Below are 14,782 nucleotides of genomic sequence, written 5' to 3' on the forward strand. Positions count from 1 at the left end.
TAGCTTCCACTAAGCGTCTGTCTATGAGTTGGATTTCCTTTGTGCAAGTTGATACACATCCTCTCATTTTCAGCTTGTTAGAGCAGAGCTGTCTGCTTGTTAGAGCAGCACCTGGGGTTGGCACTGATCTCATATTTTTGTTAATGAAAATGTAGTGTGGAGAGGTTAGACAGAATATTTTTGGTCCAGCTGTTACCATTATTTTACCTATAAACTTTAGGGTTTTAAAAAAAAATCTTTAAGAATAAAGATTCAGAGCTTAGTTTTCATCTATAAATGAGCAATAATGAAAATTGGGGTTTAATAGGTGAGAGAGCATGTAAAGACATGAGTATCTGTATGATGTATGTTATTTGAAACACATGTTCATTTAAATAGTCTTAAATTATAGATGAGAAATATTTATTGAACTCTTTCTTTAACAAAGTCAAGTTTAGTTTAGGTTAGTTGTGAAGAGATGGATGTTTGTCAATTATGTGAGGCAACTCTATCAATGAGGTGGCAGTAAGCAGGTAGAAAGGGTAGTAATGAAGTTGGGTTTTAGCCTGCAGAAATCATGAACTCCTTTTTCTAGCAAGGGAAATTTGAGTGTGAGTGTTCAGAGTAAAGTGATTGTAGTGGAGTGAGGAACAATGGATGCTTATTACCTGGATTGACAGCCAGCCAAAAATAGGCTGTCTTGAGGGCATGTGAATTATCACTTTGAATATATCCTGGAGCAGCCTTTATTTATGTGACATCTTGATAAAAAGGTCTATTCTAACAATACTTAAAATAAAAAGAAATTTTCTTTCTTTTATTGTCCTCTTTAATAATTTATACTTTCCCTTATTTTTAAAGAAGAAACCAGTGTTGCTTAATAGATGTTATTTTATTTGAATATATTTATAGTTATGTAAAATGCACAAAGTATATTGGAACCATATCATTCTTTCCTAATAAATTCTTCTTTGCTCGAGCCTGGACCCATTTGAGTCCCACATGTAGGCATACTTCCCATCCAGGCTGGAGGGTAGCTGTGACTTAATTGAAAAGTTTCAGCATTCTTTAACACTGTACAAAGATTCTCGTGTTGGGTTAATCCTGTATATTCGTTCTAATCATTGGGCTTCTCTGTTTTTTCCCTAAGACCAAATCTGATTTAGTTTAGTGGTGGAAGCTTTCTGCTTAATTCCTTACATGTATGTACAAACTTGATCCTGAAACAGTGTTTGTAGTCTGCCCTGAATTCCTATAGTTAAACTTAACCTGAGGGACCTGTGACTGGATGGATACAAAAATGAATGTCATACATTACTTCTTTGGCCTTCTCAGTTATTCATACGTAAATTGAGACTAGAATATGGATATATCTACTCTGTCTAATTATGCTCTGACATTCACTGTTTCTACTTCCCAAAGATTTGGTCTTGCTGTTTCTGGTTTATCTTACAGAGATGCCAAATATGATGAAGGATTTATGGGAATGTATAAGCTAAGTGTATTTAAATATAGTTAAAATGTGAATAGAAAAAGATTGAGATATTTGGAAAATAACTTTTACTTAAAGGATTAAAAATTTAAAAAATATGTACTGATTCTGAGTGTTCCTAAAGTATCTTTATATGTGAATCCAGAATTATTTCTATACTAAAAACCATTTTCTGTAATTGATTTGTTTCCTTTTTTAGGTTAAATTTATGTAATATCTGAGTTGTGATTAGCCAGTTCATAATTATGGCACAATTCTTACCAGAGAATAAAATTTTGATGAAATATAAGAGTACCAAATTATACCATGAAAAATGAATGATTTCTGTAAGCAATTGAGGGATACAGTTTACAATAATTCCAACAGAACTTGACCTATGAAAGAGTGAGAGACAAATATTAGATAGTACTTGAAGGGAAGAGGTGAGCATGAGAAACATGAACACGGTGGGTAAGAAAGGGGAACACCAGCTGAAATAAAATTCAGGCAAAATGATGATAGGCATAATTATATTCTAAAGGGTACTGATCTCCAGTTTATCCAGTCCATGTGAGGCCACATAATTAAATGATGTATAAATCATATGGTAATTGAAGCCGTCTTTGAACATGTGTAGAAAAATAAAGTATACTGTACATTCGATGAAGTTGAATTTATTTGTTATATGCTCTACTGTCTCCCCAGAACTTAGCACAGACACTACAAGATAGGACAAATATATTTTTATTTTCTTTTTTTAAAATTGAAGTACAGTTGATTTGCAATATTAGTTTTAGGTGTATAACATAGTGATTTAATATTTTTATAGATTATATTCCACTTAAAGTACCTCTTAATCTTCTTCCTCTGCCTTTCCCTTACCCTGACCCTCTCCCTACTAGTAACCACTAGTTTGTTTTCTGTATCTGTGAGTCTGTTTCTGTTTTGTTATAGTCACTTGTTTTAATTTTTTAGATGGCCCTGTAAGGTATTATGCTTAGGGAGGTAAGTCAGATGAGACAAATACTATTTGTTTTCACTTATATTTGGAATCTGAAACATTAAAACAAATGAATTAATATGACAAATATTTTGAAATAATGAGTGAAATTTTTAAATGAGGAAAGAATGACTTTGAGAAAAGCTTTTATGATCAAAGAAGAAAATTAATTTCCAGATCTTAATGGATTTCTCCTCTTTGGATAGTATAATTAAATGGCAGCATGTAAAAAATGTAAGTTATATTTCTCCAAATAAAATAAGTCGGTAAGAATTCAAGATTGGGTCTTAAAGGTAACTTATTAAGTTGTTGAGCAGTTGTGTTAGGGTTACTCTCAGACTGTGCTCAATTCATTTCCATTCAGCATTGTAGCTCATGTGTTACAATACAAAGACTTAGTATCTAATTGGAAATGAAAATAAACTCTTCATGTAAGTAACTATGATGATGCCTCTGCTGATGTCAGTCCAAATGTCCTGGTGATTGCTCCCAATATATTACTAAAGATATTTTTCCTGCCCTAACTTCCTGACTGCCATCAATGAATTCTAATAGTGAATTTCTAATTTTACCCACAATGGAAGCTAATTTATTAATTATCTCATTTATCTCATCACTTAATCAGGTTTTACTTGGTTTGAGTTACTAGGAAAGGGGAACCCAGCACATTTCTGTATATCCTTAATAGGTCATAGACTAAGGAATTCGTTGGTATAAAGGGCAAGGTTCTGAGGGACACACTGAAATCTTTACTATCTCTTGTGTTCTCCGGATTCAGAACTGGCTCTACTTAGCAGTTCTAGTTCCAAGATATATTATGAATTCCAAGGATGGTTAGCTAAACTTGTCATAAGCAGTGATGATGTATTCACATGTCTGTTTGAAATGTGAGGAATGAATCCACAATGTTTTCTAATATTTGAGGGTAATATTATAGAGTTAGAAAGTTACAGCTCAATGGGTACTTGAAGAAGATAAAATCACAAAGCTTACATTATTAAACAGTGTTTTTTAAACTGTGTGTTGTGACCCAGTAGGTTACTAAATAAAATAAATTTAAAAACAAAAGAGAATAGAAAATATAAAATTATACCAGAGCCAAGGGTTGTTTTATGAAACTTTGCTTTATGTCTGTTTACTGGTTCCTAGTGTAAACTGTGTTTTGACTGTGGGTAGCCAATAAGATTGAAAGTCACTGGCTCATAGCAGAGATTCTCAAATTATAGTGCACAGAATTTTGAGTGAGACTTGTTTAAAAATAAATTTAAAAATAAAAAGAGAGAAAAGTAGGGAAAAATACTAATTGCCTGTTTCTACCCTATAAGATTCTGACCCAGTAGATCTGAGGTGTGGCCCAGGAATATGCTTTATTAAAACATCCCGGATGACTATATACATGGTCTTTATGTCACATTTTGAAAATTGATGCCTTTGTGAAATCTAATAGAGGAAGAGACTGTGAGCCTCTATCTTTTTTCTGTGGAGTTGAAGGAAACTATTCTCTATTCTAATTTTTATACTTGGCCAAAGATAATTGGAAAAAATGAAAATAGTCTTAAGTCATTGAATAATTTTATGCATTTGATATGTGGAATTGATGTACAATAGCTCCTTTAGTAGCTTGAGACATTGTTTAATAATCCAACTAGATTTCCTAGTTGGTTCAACCAAAAGATGAACTTAGAGTAAACTAAGAGAGTACTGTTTTACTGGATGTGACATACCAAGCAAGAAACTAAATTTCTTTAAGCTTGTTTCAGTCACCCATTACCCTATCCCATATCTCAAATTTTTGCAAGGCAGTTATTGTTATTTACCATAGCTGTAGCTGGGAAAGGACACAATCTTAATGACTATTATTAAACTGTGTCCAGACTGTTCCTGAGGCCGTATGTTTGGTGTTTGGCTTGTATTATGGATTGTCTGTGGGAGTGTTGGGTATTATGTTTCACCTGTACTTTAGCAGTCACTCTTCCTTGATTCTGGTGCAGCTCTCTTAGGGTGGATCCTACTCTCTTAGGGTGGACCCTCTTGTCCATCAGAGCATGCTAACTGGTATATCTCAGAATCCTAGTTTACCTCTCATTTTTTTCCAAAATCTCAACTGGTAGAGAGAGGGTCTATTTATTTTTGCCTCAACTATTTTATCTTGTATAAGTTAACAGTAATACTGCCTCTAAATAAAAAAAAAAAAACCATAATTCTAGTTAGGTCCCATTAATGAATAAAACTTATATCTGATTCTTGATAAATTATTAACTAAAATATTCTCAGGAACTAATCCTAAATAGTCAGTAATTTCTTATATTTACTGACCTCTCTTACCCCTACTCCTGAACGGTGATAATTATAAGTTTGGACATTTATCAAAACATAGATTGACACTTCAGTTTTTCTTTTCTAAGATGGTGAGGTGGCAAAAATAAAGCTCTTAGGAATCCTCTAAAATCAAGGCATTATTCTAATTATTTTATTATTTTCATTATAGAGTAATGCTTCTTTTAAGAAGAAAGAAACATGCTTTTTTAGAACTGAGTGAACGTGTCATGCTTAAATAAGTAAATATATGAGTATGAATTATAATCCATGAGATAAAATATTTGACAGGTGATTCTTAAGATTCTTAGGATTATGGTCTTTAAGAAGAGAATTATACAAGAAATAATTTTTGCTAAGTGGATGAGGGGATAAACTGTGTGAAAAATGAAGTATTTATTTATTTTTGGACATCTAGGAACTATATATCAGAGGAGGACAAAATACAGTTTTGCCCCAAAAGATATACAACAGAGTCATTGTAAATAACTCACAATTTGATTTGGTCAGGGGTAATACAGGGTCAAAGAAAAAAAGAGTAAAAAAAATTAGTGAAAAGAGTCATATGTATTCATTCAGTACATGCTATTGATATTAGATAGTAACTCTACCAAATGCCAGTGTTAAGAAAATGGGAAATTTTGTTGAGATATGTTTTGTAATGCTCACAGTTTTCTTGGACTTTGCAAAAAAAAAAGTCATTTGGAGTCTTGTTAGCAGTAGGAAATATATTCATTAATTTCACATGGACTTACAATTTAAAAAACATGTTTCAAGCTGAAAATTCTCGTGTATACGTATATTTCATTAAATGTGTGTTGCAAGTCAGATTTTATGATAAATTTTTAATATGCTCTTTCCCCTAATGAAATTTTGCTAATGTGTATTAAGCTTCTAAACAGATAATAATGATCCTACATTGAGTTTTAAGTTATTTCTAATATTTCTACCTTAATAAAAATTTGGTCAAGTCCAAATCTTTTTTAAGAATACCCAAGAATATGTTAAAATAAAGTTTTGTGAAAACTACTAGTGACTATATTAATCATTAAAAAATATTTAAACCTCCATATTTTAAGTTTTATATGAAAATTTGATTAATACACTTTACCATTCTATATAATACTTAATGGTTTTGAAATACATGTTCAAGAATTTCTTGAGAGGGGATAAACTGGTAATGTTTATATCCTTAAAAAAATAAGATGTATTTTAAGCCAGACTAGATTGCATTTGTTTTCTCTATTCTTAGGTTATCTGAATATCTTTGTGCTTATATTTCTTATAAAAATGTCCAAGGTTAGTAATTCTGTTTAGACACATGAAAACATTGGTGTCCAGACATACTTAAGTGACATAACTGTAATTCTGCTTTCTGGATACACAGCAGACAGTAACTGCTTTTCCCAGAACAATTTGAAAAAAATGGAAATTTCCTGAGGGGAAATATATGCTTATCAAGAGTTAGAGCTGTCTTCTTGATCAGCCTTCAAAGCTGAAGTAAATAAGACATGAAGTTTAGCTTCCAAGCGGGCTTTAATTCAGAAATTGCTGACCAAATACAAATGCCCATAGCCTTCTGTCATGAGATTGTTCATTACCTTGGTCCAGTTGCTCAGATTAGGTGTGAAATATTATAAAATTCAAAGGTAAATGCTTTAAAAAGTGCCAGCTTACATATTTTATTGTTCAATAGAAATGTGGATGACTCCAGCTCAGTATTAATTCATTTCACACTGTGGGAGATTAGGCAGTAAACAAGACTCTTGTAAAATCAATTAAATTTAAAATCAAGTTTTACGATATTTTATTTCTAAAATTCTAAATAAATATTAAGGTAATTATTTTGTTGGTTTTATGTTAGGAAAATTTCCATATAAAATAATGTAAACTTTTATGTCATGCTGTGTTTTTTATAGCTGCTTATTAGAATCCTTTAATCAGAAAACCAATTGAGTACAGGATACCTCTCAAATCTCATGTGTTAAAAATCCTTCCTCCCTTTCACTCTTCTTGTAATACTGGCTGCTCTATTTTTCCTCTCTCTTCAACTGTCCTGGTTTCTCATCCTTCACAAGATCAGAGAGATGTTAGCATAGTGGTGAGGTACTTGGGCTTTAATATAAGACCAACTGGCATCAAATTCAAATGCTTCTGCCTCTTACTAGATTTCTTTCCTGAATTACATTTCTTTACCTCTTCAGGACTTTGCTTTCTTAACTGGTAAAGTGAAGGTAGTAATAAGAACTTTAAAAAAAGTGTGAAATAAATAGCAAGTAAGATACTCCATGTAGAACATGCTTAGCTAAGTGTTTGACTCATAGGATTAATTCAATTAATGTTAGATAAAATTATTATATTACAATATAGGATTTTAAAATGAGACTCATGAATTCAGCTGGAATTTCAAAGCCAAGAACCGTATATAGGTTCATACTAAGGTGAAGTATGGGATAGAGCATCCCCTCTGCAGCTCATAGTTAAAAGTTTTTAAAAACAATCTTTCTAGCATTAAAGATGGCCAATTTCAACTATTATAAGTGATTACATTTGGGAACATTGAAAGGAATTGCAATTCGGGGTGGAGAAGTAATGCTTTAGTGGAGGAAATATTAAAGGGACAACTCAAAGGTTAATATGTGTTAGCTATAATTTTGGGAGCCTAAGAATGGTAGGGGAGTCTATGACGTGGTGGCCAGAGACGGGAGAGCAGAGCAGATACAGGGCTGCACCAGGAGGGAACTCCATAAACTAGGGTGCACGGGTCAAATCTGTGCATTTCTATATCCTAAATGTGGACCATTTAGAAAGGAACTGTCCTGGAATACACATTAGAAAGGTACTGCCTCATATGTTCAAATGGTTTATAATTAACTGGAAGAGACACTGTTTTCTTCAGAGTTAGTTTCCCAGCAGGAAAATTTCCTTAAAATGGTCACATAAGGTAAAGCCATCTTTGACCATCTTCCAGTCTCAGAGAGCCCCAAAGTCAGATCAACTGAACCAGTCGTGAAAAGCTTACCCTTCTCTACTTTGACCCCGGTGAGTCGGAAATAGCAGTCAATGAGTGGTGGCTTGTGAAGAGAATCTAAACACAAACTACTTCCACACTGTACACAGGCCTTAAGCAAAATCAAATTGACGGAGAAGTGCAAAGTCATATGAATTTTGAATTTTGGCTGTTTAATATTAAAAATTTTTGAAATACAACATATTTTGACTAAGAAGGCATAGCAGAATAATATACCTGCCTGAGATTTCATTGGAGGATGGGATAAAAGTAGATGACAGAGATTTTTTTGAACGAGGGTGACAGAAAATAAAAACAAAGTAAAAACTACGTATAATTAATAAAATGAATGTATAAACTAAAATATAAATAAAATTAAATTCTAATTATTTCAATAAAATCATAATATAATCAAATACTTCTTTAACTACTACGTGACCTAGTTACAGGAGATACATGTTTTGCCACCCTCTAGAAGCATGAATGCTAGTTATGGAAATGAAATTTTATGGTATAGCAGGAAAATCAGTATTCTTGGTGAGAGATATGGATTTTAATCTAGTAGTAGCACTAACTACCTGTGTGATATTTAATAAGTCTTATAATATTTCTGGGTCCCATATTCCTCCTCATCTGTAACATGACATTATCTATAAATAACATAAACTGACATATCATAAGTTTCCAGTGAGAAGCAAAAATTAGCTGGACACATACTAAGCATATTTAGGGGAGGGAGAGTTCACTGTGGCCTTGATCAGTTGGGAGAATTTTGTTATGCCAACTCTACCATCATTTCTCATCTGGATACTTCAGTAGCCTTTTGAAGGGTCATGGTGCTAGGTCCTAGGAAAAAGTTGGTGAACAAGGTGACTGAGGTCCATAAACGTAGGAAACCTAGTCTCTTCTGGGAGATAAATGACTGAATAGTTATAGTAAAGTCATGCTTTTTTGGTGTGGTACATGCATTAATCTATGGAGACTCATTAAACATGACATTTCCTTACCATTAGGTAAAAGAAATCAGAAGAGACTTCCAACAAGAGCTATCATGTAAATTGAGACCCAGGAGAGGTAGTCACCAAGATGAGAGAATATTAGTTTGTGAGAAGGCCCAAAGAGTTTGATATCAGAGAGAACACTGAATTAATTTAGTAAGGCCTGGAGCACTGAATTTGAGGGATGTAGTGCTGAGAAAAAAGGCTTGAGAGGTGAATGTGACAGATTCTGGAGGGACACGGAAGCATAATGTTGGTCACTTGAGAATTGCTGAGAATTTTTAAGACAGCTAATCATTGCTAGTCCAAAAACTTTTTGAAAAAATCCAAATTTGATTTGGTTATAATAGTGATTTAAAAATTGTCTTATTATTGTTTTACTATAAACTGAAGGGTGTGAATATGTAGTGTACAGTACACATGGGGAAAAAGTAAATATTAGTCTAAAATACTTTAAAAGGTTCTGCTTATTGTAGCTACTAGAACACTGACTATGGTTATTTTTTACTATTATCTCAATTCTCAAATTAATCTCTCAGAATATACATTTCTTTTATTTTTTAAGAATCATAAAGATAACACAATTATTAATTGAGACTAAAATCAATTTATGGAATAAAAGCAATGTAATAAATACTTTTTCACTGTGTTCTCATTATACATGAGCCATCATTGAGAATTGAGTCATGTTTTTAGGTTGATTCAACTGTACAAAAGGGAGAATTTTTGTTGAATGTAGGTGATACTAGAGCAAATACCATCTTCAACAGGAATCTAAGTAAAGAAAAGCTTAGTGAGTAAATGCATACCTGCAAGTTGTGTTTTGTTTTTAAATTGACATAATACTTAGCTTAGTTTCATCATTATTTATGGTGTCATGGTAGGACTATTTCATTATAATGTGTGTCATTTTCAAGTTGGCCTGAAGCAACTGGAGTATTAATCTTCTAGAAAAACCAGAACTTCAATTTCTTATCAACACGAGTTCAATTCTGTATCAGGAGGATGCTCATTGAAATTTAATCTTCTGGACAAAATAAATTCAGAGTTCTCTCCTTAAGTCACTCAGTTTCACAAGTTTGGGTCAGATTCCCAAATATTCTCAGCTACCCTATATTTAAGGGATTTATATGGTATAGTATAATACTTAGATTTTGAAGTAATTTGTTTATCTCAGAATATACTTTCTAATGCAAAATGGTTTGCTGTCCATCATCCCATTCCCTTCTGTTCTATATTTACTTGAGTGCCTCACACAGCTCTTGGATTTACTAAGTACTCAATAGATGGTTGACAGAGGTGAGGAGGAGGCAAATGACTGTATCTGTCAGTGTTTCTGACATCAGTAGCTTCCTTATCTGGGATTGGGGCTTTAGCAGAACTATTTAATAGTTGCATTGTGGAATTCCTTTGAGTTAAAATTATTTTAATGTCACCCATTTCTCTGTAAGCAGAATGACCAGGGTATCATTGCCCTTCTAATAGGGGGTATGTGGGATAATTGCCACTGACCCATTGTCAGAGTAACTTACATGTTGCTGGTTACTGTCAGTTTGGGTCCCCTTTCCCCAGTAACAGTATGAAATCTTGATTATTTCAGGGCTTCCATGCTTCCTTATATTCACAATTTGCTTCTCTAAGGCACAAAGGCACGTGATTAAAATTTATAACTATGTCCTCGAGCAATAGTAGGCATGAGGATTTGTTAATACTCTGTTTTATTTTCTGACATTTCAGTATATCTAGTGTCTAATAAAAATAATTCGCTAAAAGTTTAAATTTATATGAAAACCCAACCATGTAGGGACTCTATAAAAGTACCATTCTGGCCACTTCAAGATTAAAGTGTCAGATCGGTAGGGTCCCTACATTTAACTTCAAAGCTGTTGTAGATGCTTCTGTAGCTCTTTTTAAATGCTTTTTAATACCATCTGATGTTCCTTTCCCTAGCCATTCTCCAACATCAGTGGCCATAATACATTGATTCTTTTCTTTGTCCAGAGCACCAGCTGATTTATTTTATTTTGGGTAGATGGTTCTTTCTGTTCATAGGTATGTTTTTTTCCTTATATTTGAGTGTATTCTTTCAGATCATATATATATATATATATATATATATATATATATATATATATATATATATATATATATTTTCTAATCTGAAAACGCCTAAAACTACTTCAGATATACTTTATCATGTACACACACACACACACACACAGAATCTCTCCTACTAGGGTTTCCATTGAAATTTTTGCTTAAGTAGTGATTTCACTTCAGTAGTTTTTATTTTTTTAATTTTCTTTTCCATATGATCAGGATTGCAGGATTTTTACTATGACTTTTCCACTGCTTTGACTCTGCTCTAGTAATTTCTTTTGATACAATCTGATAGAAAAGCAGAAAGTTCCTTTATTATTTATTGCTTTTGGAACACTGGATTTATAATCACAGACTTTACTCCTTCCCCAGTGTACTTGTCTCAGTAGTTTGCAGCTACTGAAAGGATACTATAATTTTTGTTTGTGTGTTCTAACTTATCCATTTTTATCGAATTTTGGGCCTTTACTAACTGAAGTTATATATATTCTAAATTCCTCATCTGTGTATTTTCATTTTCTTCTTCTATTCCTTTATTCATTTTTAAAAAAAATAATCTTGAGGAAGAGTGTGGGGATTAAAATACACAGTTTTGGTCTTCAAGGAATTTAATCTAAGGAAGAACAGTTATACAAAGAAATATACACTTTGTGGTAAAATAAAGTAAGATAATTACTGTTAGTGAAGTATGTGCAAATTTCAGTAGGGCATAAGAATAAGAGCATTTCCATCTTATGGGGGTAAATTATGGAAGAAATCAAATTCAGGTTAAGCTTTAAGTGATGACTAGGAGTCTTCTTGTTGGGACCAAAAGAGCAAGAATATTCCAAGCAGAAAGGAATAGCATGAAATGTGGAGAGGTGAAAGGGCAAGGTAAGTTTCAGGATTACCAGTGCATCATAGTAATGTTGGGTGGGGATGAAGTGCTACAGAGGAACAGGAAGAAGTAGGACTGGTAGATGGGATCAAGCCAAGAAGGATCTTGCATGCAGTGTAAAGGAATTCAAAGTAAACTTTGTAAGGCAACAGTTGTCATTCCATGTTGTCTTGAAAAATTTGCCATAGAATGTTAGTACATATTCATTGGGAACGAGGTTTTTAGTGCCCATCTCTAACTTTAGTGAGGAGAATACTGGGTTAAAACTAGTTAAGCAGTTATCTTATGTCTTCTCTGATCATTGTTATGTAATTATATCATGAATCTAAAGGGAATATAGAGAATAGCTCAACTCTGTCTAATCATGTCTTCCTTACTACAGGTTTTATGTGAACCAGAAATCCAAATTAGATTCATAGCACTTATGAAATGCACAGTTATATATTTATTTTATAGTTTATTTTCTCTTTATCACATTATATTATAATCACCCTGAAGACAGAGTTTATGTTTATTTTGATTCACTTTTATACTCAGAACCTGGTCGGATGGTCAGTGTGAAGAAATAAGTGCACATTTAAAGCAATTATTTTGGGAGAATTTTTTTTAAAGTGATAAGGGAACCACTGAGGAATTTTGAATAGAGAATGGAGAAATCAGATTTGAATTTTAGGTAGATCACTGATGCTACATTGTGGAAGTTAAATGAAAGGAACAAGACCAAAGGATACTGTCCAGTTGAAAAAGAAAGTAAGTAAGGAATAGAAAAACTGATAGATTTGAAGATGGTCTAGAAAGCTCAGTATTAGTTCTCTATTGCCGTTGTAACAAATTACCTTAGATTTAGCAGCTTAAACAACACAAATTTATCCTTACAGTTTTGTAGGTTAGGAATCTGATATGATCTCCCTAGGCTAAAATCAAAGTGTCAGTGGGACTGTGTTCCTGTATGGAGGCTCTAGAGGAGAATCTGTTTCCTCACGCTTTCCAGCTTCTGGAGGCTGTTCACATTGTTTGGCTCATGGCTGCCTTCCTCCGTCTTTAAGCCAGCAGTGTTACATCTCCCTGGTCCTTTCTTCTGTAGTCACATATTTCTTTGACTCTCTTCTGCTCTTAGGTACCCTTGTTACTCCAGTGGGCCCACCAGATAATCTAGAATAGGATAGTCCCTTACTTTAATGTCAGATGATCAGCAACCTTAATTCTATCTGCAAACTCAATTTCCTTTTGCCATGTAACAAAGCATACACCCACAGGTTCCTGGGATTAGAGCATGGACAACTTCGGGGGACTCTTATTCTGCTTGTAACATCCAATTTGCAAACGATAGCTGGGGAGTTGGGACAGGTAAATCAAGAATTAGATATGGGTTCTCAATTTTCTTCACTTGTGCAGATCCTGGGTATCTGAAATAGTAGCTGAAATAGGGAAATCAGGAGGTGGTACCTGTTCATGTGAAAATAATGAGCTCAGGTGCAGACATGTTAAGTTTGAGGAGTGTTTGAGGAGGTAATTGAGAAGATGTGAATACTAGTTGACCTGTGATTTGTACTCAGACAATGGGAGGCTCCTTACCCCCTCCCTGTCCTTGGAATGTACAGTTCTGCCCACCATTTCTGCAGTGGGAGCAGATCGAGGGACAGAGTCTTGAGAGAGTAAGGTATTGTAGAGACCATCTGGACGGTATGCAGGACTGAACCCAGTTGAGAACTCTGTATAAAAATTTAAGATTCTGTCCAGTGGGTGTGGAGATTTTTCATCTTACAGCTGCCCAAGACAAACCTTGTATTTTAGTTCCTTTATGTATTAAGTGCTACCACCCACCAGTCTGTAATGGTCTGACTCTTCCTTGGTCTCTCCTCACCCCCTGTGTATAGGCGCCAGTTTGCAAACCAACAAGGGGCCTCTTAATTGTGTCTAAAGCATAAGAGAGAGAGTTATGCTGGAGATACTGTTTTGGAGATTGACACCACTGAAATAATAGTTGAAATCCCCAAATGGATAAGTTTTCTCTGAAAAGTGCAAAGACAGGGAAAACAAGAGAACAGATTCCTGAATAATGTACAACTATGCATTACTCAGAATATGGAGGGTTTTGATTATATAATGAAATAAAGTCATAGAGAAAGGAGAAGACTATTAATATTAAGATAAATTGCTCAGAAACTATTTGCATTAAGAAATCAACTGGCTTTTAGTCTTTTAAACTCTTCATTCTTTGTCAATAAAAATAAGGACCACAGTGTGTTTCCCTTTGTAAAGAGCAATCTAAGACCGAAACAATCTGGCAGCTAATAGCAGATACCATGCCTGAAAGTTTAGATTCTTCCCCACATCATTAGGAAATATTATTCTCTGTCCTTATTTGAAACCGGATACAATCAACTCAGTAATTGGAATTTATTTTACTCACATGTAAAAATCTTTTTTGGAAGAAATACAAACTACTTTGCAATTAAAGAGAGTCTGTAGATAGAACCAATTTTCTTTACAAAAAATAAAAATTAAGCCTTCTAAAATTTAGCCAATATCAGAAAGGCTATAATAGTGGAAACTATAATATGCCTTGTAAATAGTGTTTGAAATGCCAGAGTTGTAGTTGGCAGTACATATGTTTGAAAAACAATTTAAATAGAAACTTTCAATGTTTTTTTCAGCACTATTTAATGTTAAGAGCTTTAAAATGGGTAGATAAAACTCTTAATTCTATAAATAGAAATAAACCTAGAGGATTAAGAAAAAATAAAACAGGGTTACTACTTTCCAGTCATTTAGTACTTTCCAAGAAATCTTTGATAGGTAATTTTGTCTCTTGGTGTGTTTACCTGCAAGAAAGGAGACTCCCTGGGGAGACAAATCATCAGTTAATAAATCATCCTTCTCATTTTAAAGTTAGTCTCCTATATGCCTGATTAGCAAGGTGTAGTCTCCTGAAATACGATCACTCCTTGTTGGAGGAATAAAAATTGAGCTTCTTAACCATGAAAGCTGAGGATGGAATTTGGGTCCTGACAACTTCACCAAAAGAATT

General features: G+C 33.6%; 1 protein-coding gene across 5 annotated transcripts in view; it reads left to right on the top strand.

Annotated features, from left to right (window-relative positions):
- EPHA6 (EPH receptor A6) overlaps window positions 1-14,782 on the top strand; it is a 743,078-nt gene that overhangs the window by 35,832 nt on the left and 692,464 nt on the right. The window lies entirely within an intron of this gene.

The sequence above is a fragment of the Camelus bactrianus genome, chromosome 1 (assembly GCF_048773025.1).
Source record: "Camelus bactrianus isolate YW-2024 breed Bactrian camel chromosome 1, ASM4877302v1, whole genome shotgun sequence".
Classification (NCBI taxonomy): Eukaryota; Metazoa; Chordata; class Mammalia; order Artiodactyla; family Camelidae; genus Camelus; species Camelus bactrianus.